At 41.1% G+C, this 9,745-nt stretch overlaps 1 non-coding gene across 1 annotated transcript; it reads right to left on the bottom strand.

Annotated features, from left to right (window-relative positions):
* Positions 1–470: 470 nt before the first annotated feature.
* Positions 471–577, bottom strand: LOC127099920 (small nucleolar RNA R71). Its single transcript, XR_007794382.1, has one exon. It is a non-coding gene; the product is annotated as a small nucleolar RNA R71 (small nucleolar RNA).
* Between the last annotated feature and the right edge of the window lie 9,168 nt (positions 578–9,745).

Here is a 9,745-nt window from a genome sequence, read left to right as displayed (position 1 = left end):
CCGGAAGTTTAAGCTTAGTATACCCTCTGGCGGAACCTGAACGTTACGCTCGCGCACGTTTATTCTTTCATAGAATTAAGAGAGCTATGGCCGAAGATCAAAACCAAAGACCTCTTAAGTATTTCGCTCAACCATCAAACGAAGAACCTAGTTCTAGTATAGTAAACCCAACCATCCCAGCTAATAATTTTGAACATAAACCATCCCTGTTGCAACTAGTGCAACAGAGACAATTCGCGGGTCTCGCTACTGAGAACCCAAACCAACATTTAAAAATATTTCTTCAATTAGCAGACACTTTTAAAACCAATGGAGCTTCTCCTGAGGCAATACGTTTAAGATTATTTCCTTTTTCCCTCAGAGATAAAGCCCTATCATGGTTAGATTCCCTTCCACCCAGTTCCATTACGATTTGGGATAACCTTAGAAGAGTTTTTCTTGCTAGATATTTTCCCCCGAGTAAAACCGCCGTTCTTCAAAACCATATAACTAGATTTACCCAAAACCAAGGAGAATCGTTGTTCGAAGCTTGGGAGAGATATAAAGAGTTATTACGAACATGCCCACATCATGGTTTAGAAAATTGGTTAATCATTCAAACCTTCTATAATGGACTTCATTACAACACAAAGATGACCATCGACGCTGCCGCAGGCGGTGCTCTGATGAACAAACCTTATCCTGAAGCTAGTGCCCTCATCGAAGATATGGCTCAAAACCATCAATCATGGGGAGTCGAACGAGCAACAGTTGAGAAGAAGGAAGCCCAAGGAGGAGTGCATGAACTAAGCTCTATAGACATGATGCAAGCTAAAATGGACGCATTAGCCCTCAAAGTCGAGCATATGTGCATAAACCCGAATACTGTAGCCGCAGTTTCGTCGGATTGTGAGATATGTGGAACCAAAGGACACCAATCTGCAGAATGCAGTCTATTAAACGAAACCCACTCTGAGCAAGTAAACTACACCCAAGGAAACCCATACTCGAATACCTATAACCCTGGATGGAGGAATCACCCGAACTTCTCCTATAAAAACAATAACCCTATTCAAAATAATGCACCCCCGAGACCTAGTTGTCAAGCCCCTAGATCAAATCAACCTATGCAACCTGTACCACCAAAGCCGAGCCTTGAGAAAATTATGGAAACCAAGCCCCTCACCGCTCAAACCCAACAAAACAAGGAGTTCATGAACCAAAACATTCATGTTAACGAATTGATTACTCAGTTAGGAACCAAGGTTGACCAAATAGTTACTCATACCAAGATGCTTGAAACCCAGATCTCTCAGGTAGCTTTAAACCAAGCCCCTCAGACTACTCCTGGAGGACAATTCCCTGGACAACCTCAACAAAATCCGAGAGGACAAGCCAATGCCATTACCCTACGAAGTGGGAATGCTTATGATGAGCCACCAAACCCTAGATTAAGTGAACCCGAAACTTCTAAGGAATGTACCAAACCCACGGACGAAGTAAAGGAACCAGAGGAACCTGAAAACCAGGAAGGTCGAGAAAAAGGAGAAGAACCTAAAGATAAAACTTACGTACCACCCCCGCCATATAAACCACCTATACCATATCCGCAAAGACTCAAACAAACCCAGATCAATAAACAGTATCAAAAATTTATTAAAGTTATAGAAAAACTTCATGTAGAAATCCCTTTCACAGAAGCCATCACCCAAATACCTTCTTATGCAAAGTTTCTCAAAGACATCCTTACCAACAAACGTAGACTTGACGATCCGAAGCCTTTGGAATGTAATGCTATTTCCGAGGACAAATTAGCAAAGAAAGATAAAGATCCCTGAAATTTCTCCATTCCTTGCCTTTTGGGTAATCATGTCATCGAAAAAGCTTTTCTAGACTTAGGAGCTAGTGTGAGCCTAATGCCTTTAGCAGTTTGTGAGAGGTTAAACTTAGGAGAATTACAGCCCACTAAGATGTCACTTCAGTTAGCCGATAGATCTGTTAAATATCCAATAGGCATTTTAGAAGATGTTCCTGTTAGGATAGGTCAGTTATTTATCCCTACTGATTTTGTTGTCATGGACATCAAAGAGGACAATGATATACCAATCCTTCTAGGTAGGCCATTCTTATCGACTGCAGGAGCCATAATAGATGTCAAGAAAGGAAAGTTGACATTTGAGGTAGGTGACGAGAAAATAGAATTTATACTTTAGAAATTTCTTATGGCACCTGTGATGGGAGACTCGTGTTATGCCTTAGATATCATTGATGAATGTGTTAGAGAATTAGAACAAAAAGAAATTATAAAAACAATTAAGTTACCATCAACTCTCATAAGGGAAGATGATGACTTTAAGAAACCCTACATCGATGATAACCTTTACGAATGTTTATCCCTTACCCCAGATCCTATGCCATGCCCTAAGAAACCAACCTTAGAACTTAAGGAACTACCTAAGAACCTGAGATACGAGTTCCTCGATGAAAAGATGAACCGTCCAGTTATAGTTAGTGCTACCTTGAGCCAAGAGGAAATGAACCAACTTTTAGATGTTTTACGAAGATATCCCTCAGCCTTAGGATATAATATCTCAGACCTGAAAGGTATAAGCCCATCCGTATGCATGCATCGGATTTCACTCGAAGAAGATTCAAAACCCTCCAGAGTACATCAGAGAAGAATAAACCCTATAATGAGTGATGTCGTTAAAAAGGAAGTTCTTAAGTTACTTGAGGCAGGTATAATCTATCAGATCTCGGATAGTAAGTGGGTGAGCCCTGTGCATGTAGTACCTAAAAAGGGAGGCATCATAGTCGTGCAAAACGATAAAGGCGAACATGTAGCAAAACGTTTAGAAGGAGGATGGTGGATGTCTATAGATTATAGAAAATTAAATAAAGCAACTAGGAAGGATCATTTCCCTTTACCATTTATAGATTAGATGTTGGAGCGTCTAGCCAGACACTCTTACTTCTACTATATAGATGGATACTCTGGATTCTTCCAAATACCTATCCACCCCGAAGATCAAGAAAAAACTACCTTTACATGCCCTTATGGAACTTTTGCCTACAGACGAATGTCGTTCGGCCTCTGTAATGCCCCAGCTACTTTCCAGCGCTGTATGATGTCAATCTTTGCAGATTACCTAGATGGTATTATGGAAGTGTTTATGGATGATTTCTCGGTTTGCGGATTTGATTTCCACAATTGTCTCGCTAACCTTGAGAAAATCCTGGAGAGATGCGTGGAGGTGAACCTCGTGCTAAACTGGGAAAAATGTCATTTCATGGTAACCGAAGGAATAGTTTTAGGACATATAGTTTCTGAAAAAGGTATAGAGGTAGATAAAGCTAAAATAGAAGTTATAGAAAACCTAAAACCCCCAAAAACCATCAGAGAAGTCCGAAGCTTTCTTGGACACGCTGGATTCTACCGGCATTTTATTAAGGACTTCTCCAAAATAACTAAACCTTTAACTGGACTTTTAATGAAAGATGCTGAATTCATTTTCGATGAAAAATGTAATGACGCATTTAATCTTTTAAAGCAAGCATTAGTATCTGCACCCATTATGAAACCACCTGATTGGTCAGAACCTTTTGAGATAATGTGCGATGCTAGTGATTATGCAGTTGGAGCCGTTCTAGAACAAAGGAAAGATAAAAAATTACATGCCATTTATTATGCCAGTAGAACCCTAGATGCTGTCCAACTTAACTACGCAACAACTGAAAAAGAATTACTCGCTGTAGTTTTCGCTATAGACAAATTTAGATCTTATTTAGTAGGAGCAAAAATTATAGTTTACACCGATCATGCTGCCATTCGTTACCTATTAAGTAAAAAAGATGCCAAGCCCAGGTTACTCCGATGGATTCTATTACTACAAGAGTTTGATTTAGACATAAGAGATAAAAAAGGCACTGAAAATGTAGTAGCTGATCACCTTTCTAGGTTAGAACATCTAAAACCAGAACTAGTACCCATAAATGATGATTTTGCCTATGATAGACTGATCGCTAGAGTAGAAACCATTGAAGATAATAACCTAGATCCTTATGAGCATTCCCAAAATTCCTTAGCAATAAGTAACATATCCTGGTATGCAGATTTCGTTAATTACCTAGCTGCTGATATAGTACCCCCTGATCTTGACTACCACCGCAAGAAGAAATTCTTCCACGATGTGAGAAACTTCTATTGGGACGAACCGCTCCTTTTCAAAAGGGGTAAAGATGGCATTTTTCGCCGTTGCGTTCCAGAAGAAGAGGTAAACAATATTATCGAGCATTGTCATTCTGCACCCTATGGTGGACATGCGAGCACCTCTAAGACATACGCCAAGATTCTTCAACCTGGCCTATTCTGGCCTACCATGTGGCGTGATGTCTATGCTTGCATTGTCAAATGTGATAGATGCCAACGCACTGGAAACATTTCAAGGCGTGATGAAATGCCTCTAAGAAACATTCAGGAAGTAGAACTCTTTGACGTATGGGGTATAGATTTCATGGGACCTTTTCCACCATCCTTAGGAAACAGGTATATCTTAGTAGCTGTAGACTATGTGTCTAAGTGGATTGAAGCTATAGCTGCACCCACAAACGACACTAGGGTAGTAATCAAACTATTTTAAAACTATATATTCCCTAGATTTGGAACACCACGTTTAGTCATAAGCGATGGAGGATCACACTTTATATCGAGAATATTTGACAAACTTTTAAGAAAATATGGAGTTAGGCATAAAGTAGCAACAGCGTACCATCCACAAACTAGTGGCCAAGTAGAAGTATCTAACAGGGAGATAAAACAAATCCTAGAAAAAACTGTTTCTATTTCTAGGAGAGACTGGTCTCAGAAGCTCCAAGAAGCATTATGGGCCTATAGAACCGCTTTCAAAACCCCTATAGGAACTACTCCTTATCAATTAGTTTATGGAAAATCCTGTCACTTACCATTCGAATTAGAGCATAAGGCCTATTGGGCTATTAAAACTTTGAATTTAGACTACCTAGCCGCTGGAGAAAAGCGTACCCTAGACATTCATAAACTAGAAGAACTTAGGCAATCTGCCTACGAGAATGCAAAAATATATAAAGAGAGGACAAAAGCCTATCACGACCAAAGAATAATAAAGAAAAATTTCAATATAGGCGATCCTGTTCTCCTTTTTAACTCTAGGTTACGACTCTTCCCTGGAAAGCTACGTTCAAGATGGACTGGTCCTTTCGAAGTATCCAAGATTCTGAGATCCGGAGCTGTAGAAATCAAGAACGAAACCTGTGGTCCATTCATTGTAAATGGACAAAGACTGAAGCTCTACGAAGGAGGAGACATTCCAGCATACTACTCGAGCCACACCCTGATTGATCCACCGATTCCTACTACTACAGGTGTATAAATTCTAATCATCAAGCTATTGACATTAAACAAGCGCTGCGTGGGAGGCAACCCATGGTTTTTCTTTCATTTTACTTTTTCGCATTTATTTATTTTTATTTTTATTTTATTTTATCATATTTTGCATTGAGACTAAGATTTGAATTGTTTGCATTTTCAGGATCACTTTCTTAACTTTTACAGGATGCAGGATATCGATGACATGCATGTGGCCTATAGAGATAATGCTCAGAGGGAGCGCTACATCGCTTTGTACCAGCGCCCTATGGCACCCACACGTTATCCTGATCAGCAGTGTATGGAGGCACTGGGTATCGAGCCGAGTATCCAATTCCTTAGCCACCAGCTTCACTGGGATGAGTTTGCTGATGACCTGAGTAACACCTACAGGAACCTGACTTTGGAGTTCTTGAGTTCATTCGATTATGACCCATACTCTGGACCAGATGGGTATGCTGCTTTCAGGCTTTTCGGAGTTGAGTACTCCTTCAGCCAGAAAGAGTTCGGCGACTTATTGGGTTTCCAGACCACTCCTGATGCTATCCCGGAGACACCTACGGGGTTTTTTCATGGGTAAGGAGGTTGAGAAGTTTTGGAGTGATATCTCAGGTGGCGGAAGCCAGGATCCATCTATGCAACTGTCTCATGTCATACATAACCCAAACTTCAGATACTTTCAGATGATATTAGCACATTCCTTCTTGGGAAGGCCGGATGCAGAGACACTAATGAGTGAAGAGGAGATCTTCCTATTATTTTGTGTTCCTAGTCTCGCCCAGTAGCATGTGGGAACTTTTTATTATACAGTCTCAGCGGTATCTCCAGATCTACCGAAGGAGTCATCCATGTTGGCGGAATCATCATGCATATTGTTGTCGCTTTAGGTCTGTCTCGTAAGCTGTTACATCTCCGGACCTACTATGGGTACACTACCATGGACATCGACTTCTGTTTGACCAGAGGGTTGAAGAGGAGAGCCTATTTCCACCCATGTCAGTTCCGACTGCTAGTCGACAGCGAGGCTATCCAATACTTCACACTGCCAGACCCTATGATGACCAGTGTGCATGATCCAGCGAATTGGAGTTATGCTCTGGAAGGCCAGGGAGAGACCGTCGAGGAACCAAGATCACCACCCATTGCTGAATACACGCCTACACCACCATCTCCCAGAATCACTATTTTCTCTAATAATCTTTCATTGCAGACACCCGATATCCGCACTCAGATTGCTGAGTGTCGTAGAGAGATCGTAGCGCTTAGACAGGAGGTGGTTGACCTCACTTTACAGATGGGAGTGTCTGATCTCACCCATGCTACTGAAGCTGACTGTCTATATCAGGAGATCGCAGAGCTCAAGCAAGAAGTAGCCATGCTCCGTGGTTCCTCTCAGGAAGATGACATCCCCACTATATGATTCTACTTTTATCTATATATGTCTTATTTTTCATTTTATTTGCATTTTTTATTTTTCAGTTATTTATTTATTTATTAGTCTAATATTTAATTTTTGTTTCATTTTTATTTTTGTTTTTACCATTATAAAATTATGCAAGTCAATGATACTAGGAAAATCACAAGACAAATGCTATCCGGACCCCTCAAAGCCAAAAGACAAGAGAAGCCCAAGCCAAAGGACCAAAATCCGGCCCAGCCAGATTTTGCCTTGTGGCGCCCGCCATAGACCCTGTGGCGCCCGCCACAGCGTCTGTAAAAGGTCGGGGCAGAACCCCTTTCTTCACCATTTTTGCAACTTACAACCTTCCAAACCCATTTTTTCACCTTGGAAAAACATCCTCGAACCCACAAAAAGCTCATACTTTTCTAACCACCACACCACACAAATCATTATTCCAATTTCCATTTTCGATTTCATCCATCGGATTTTGTAAAAATCCAACCTTTTCACAAACCACTTCATCTTCTTCATCATTTTTCAAGAGCTTTTCAAATGGAGTTTAACAGATTCATTCTTCGAGGAGGGAAACCGGGGGATAAACAAAGAAAAATTATCGAACGGTTGCAAAATCGGGAAATCCTCCCGACAAGGTATGTTGACGAAAACTGTCTCTACACTTTAGGTATCTATCATAGCATATTTTATTTATTAGATAATTTAGGTTTGCATAATTTCTTTTCCAATAAAGAACCTACCTATGAGCGGTTGACAATTGAATTTTTGAGTTCCTTAATTTATATTGTCAACCCTAACACTGCTAGCACAGTTGGTACTGTCAAATTTAGAATGTTTGTTGTTGAATACCATTTCAGTACCGACGAACTAGCCAGCTTATTAGGAATCCCTCATGGGGACGGTGCTATTTGTGAGGCCCCTTTGGATTCCGAATGGTCTGTTGAGGTATTTTCCTTCTGGGAGCGTCTATCAAACACTTCCATAAACTCTTTTGAAGGAGTTCTTGCCTCAACTATCCATAACCCGACCATCAGAGTTTTTAGATATCTGTTGGCATGCACTATTTTTGGCCGGGAGAATCCAAATAAGGTTAATGCTAGAGAGCTTCTATTTTTACAAGGAAGCCTCACAAATAGACGTATTAATTCGGTCCCGTTCATGCTTGCTCATATGACATTAACTTTGAATAAAGCGGGACCGATTTCTTTTGGTGGATTGATTACATCTATTGCTCGGGCGTTTAACCTGAACGATGAGATGGCTACCCTAGACCCCTTACCTCCTCGCACAATTAACCTAAAATTTCTGAGAGACATGAAATTGTGCCGCTCAAGGAGAGAAGGAGGCTATATGCTTATGGTTCATGGTGTAGCCATCCCATCTGTTGTTTTACCGTGCACTAGACGTACAGATGTACGAGATGAAAGGAATTGGACCTACGCTTTAGATGCCCCACCTATTTTGGGTCCTCTTCCTCCTAACATGCCTGATGAGGTAGGACATGACACTGATGATGAATATGATCGGAGAGAGAGATCTCCCGTACCCCATGTGTCCCCCATCATCCTTCACCACCACACACCGCACCATCTTCTTCTTCTGCAGGTACCACTCCTGGCTTCTATATTACAGAGGAGATGTGGCGTGACCACATGGCTAGAGAGCAAAGGCGTGACGACCTACTCTCTACCATCCAGCAACAAATGGCGGATAACATGAACTTCATGCAATAGTCGCAGCGGAGGACAGACAGGTCCTACGACACTGTTCTACAGTCTCTGCAAACGATCACAGATTCACAAGCCCGTCAGCAACACCACCACCGTCAGCATATTGCTCTAATAGAAAACACTCAGGGTACCATTTTAGGTCACCTTCGAGAGGTGAGGACCTCTTAGGATGCCCTGATGGCGAGGATGGATCAGAGAGACCGTCGTCGTACCCGATCCCGCCGTCCACCTCAGGATGGCGAGGGCACTAGTGGTCAACAATAGGTTGTCAGGTAACTCTTCCCTTATCTTATTTCGAAACATTGGGGACAATGTTTGATTTAAGTGTGGGAGGAGACTCTATCGTCTTTTCTTTATTGTCTTTTCTCGTTTTTCCTTTATCGTTTTTCTTTGTTGGTTTTAGATAGTTTATTTCCTTTTAGTTGTTTATTTTGCTTTTTAGTATAATGCATGAGTTTGACGAGTCACCAAATATAGTATATTTTTAGTACAATCCTACCTCCCCATACCTTTAGCCCCACCAAAAATTTTGTGCAAAAGAAAATAGTGTTATTCCGAGAGTTTTCAGATTTTAAAGACATGTTTTGAGTAAGGATGCGGTGACTTGGGAGAACTTTGCGAAACATCAGTATCTGTTTTAGCACCATAAGCTTCGTAACTATAGGAACCACTCCCGAAACCCCATATACCACGGTCTTAATCATCATTTCCGTATAAGTCCTCAGTAGTTTGTCTCAGCAGTCAGCTCCGACCTACGCATCCTCTACGTAGAGGACCGATGCAAATAAGTGAATGATCCTGAAAAACAAAAAAATAAAGAAAGCAAAAAGGCAACTCCGGTATAGGTGACCCTCACAAAGTCATTTAAACCAAAGAATTGTAAAAAAATGCTACAAAAAGAAAAAAGAAAAAGAAAAACTTATCCACTGTTAGTTGGTTCAGACGTATCTGGCACTGAACTCGGTAGGGCGGATTACGATCTGATCCCCCACAACTACAGTTGGGTCCAATAAAAGGGTTTACACATATTTATGTGCCAGAAAACCCATGCTCAGATCATAATCACTAACAGGCCACTCTACTATGAAGCATGTACGGATAACGAGCTTAATGTGATTGGCCTGAAAGAAAAGGACACAAAAAGAGATGAAGAGGCAGGCCTAGGTATTGTGGGATAATATGGGTTGGTTAATATAGGAATGAAGTTTATGTCCG

This window comes from Lathyrus oleraceus, chromosome 6 (genome assembly GCF_024323335.1).
Source record: "Lathyrus oleraceus cultivar Zhongwan6 chromosome 6, CAAS_Psat_ZW6_1.0, whole genome shotgun sequence".
Lineage (NCBI taxonomy): Eukaryota > Viridiplantae > Streptophyta > Magnoliopsida > Fabales > Fabaceae > Lathyrus > Lathyrus oleraceus.
This window is presented reverse-complemented; position numbering and strand designations above follow the sequence as displayed.